This window comes from Rhinopithecus bieti, unplaced genomic scaffold (assembly GCF_001698545.2).
Source record: "Rhinopithecus bieti isolate Rb0 unplaced genomic scaffold, ASM169854v2 scaffold_24049, whole genome shotgun sequence".
In the NCBI taxonomy this organism is placed as follows: domain Eukaryota; kingdom Metazoa; phylum Chordata; class Mammalia; order Primates; family Cercopithecidae; genus Rhinopithecus; species Rhinopithecus bieti.
The window spans coordinates 232,364-233,452 of NW_016811256.1; the positions used below are offsets into that span (position 1 = coordinate 232,364).

Sequence of the window (1,089 nt, forward strand, 5' to 3'; positions counted from 1 at the left end):
TTTTTTTTTTTTTGCCTCAATTATAGCATCTGGTCCAGGGGCAGGTACTGCATTTGCCATGTCTCTTAGTTTCTTTAATCTGGAACATTTCCATAGCCTTTCTTGCTTTTGTAACAGACATCTTTGAAGTATACAGTCCCTATTTGCCAATTTTTTGTTCACAGAAAGTTCCTCATGTTGTGTTTTATGATTTTAAAATGATACTCATGCTCAGCTGGACTACTACATAAATGATATTGTATCCTTCTCCAGTATTACATCTGAAGGCATATGACGTCCCTATGTCCTTCATTGGTGATGTTAATTTTTAATCAGCTGGTCAAATTGTCTGATTTCTCCACTAATTGTTGTTTCTTTTCTTTTCTTTTCTTTCTTTCTTTCTTTCTTTTTTTTTTTTTGTACAGTGAATAAGTGATCTCTGGGAGAAACTCTCTAAGATAGTGCAAATATTCTGCTCCTCATCAAATTTGCCCTAGATTTGGCATCCATTGATCCTTATCTGATTTGGTAATTACCATGATGGCTACAAAATAATAATTTTCCCACTCCAGCCTTCCTTCCACATTTGCCAGTCAGCTCCTGGCATTTTACTGTAAGCATGAGTCTTCATTTCTCTCTTATTATCTATTTATTATTACTAGGGATAATAAATGCCTTTACTTCAATAGCTTAGAATTTATTACTCTACTTACTTTGGTGATCAAATTGTTCCAGATTTAGCCAGTTGGTATCCCTTCTGAATCCTTGTGATATGCTCCCATCACTTTTTAAAACACTTTAATACTTTCTTACTTTCTGGTATAAAAAGACACTCTAGGTTCATCTTGTACCTACCCCGCCACAGCCCTGGAATCATCCATTTCTCTAAGGAGCTCTGGTTCCTTTTAATGGGGAATGGTATTAGAAACTAAGACCTGGCCGGGCGCGGTGGCTCAAGCCTGTAATCCCAGCACTTTGGGAGGCCGAGATGGGCGGATCACGAGGTCAGGAGATCGAGACCATCCTGGCTAACACGGTGAAACCTCGTCTCTACTAAAAATACAAAAACCTAGCCGGGCGAGGTGGCGGGCGCCTGTAGTCCCAGCTACT

The 1,089-nt window shown here is 39.2% G+C and overlaps 1 protein-coding gene across 1 annotated transcript in view; it reads right to left on the reverse strand.

Annotated features, from left to right (window-relative positions):
• Positions 1-1,089, reverse strand: part of DNHD1 (dynein heavy chain domain 1) — an 82,369-nt gene that overhangs the window by 38,993 nt on the left and 42,287 nt on the right. The gene's annotated exons all lie outside the window — the stretch shown is intronic.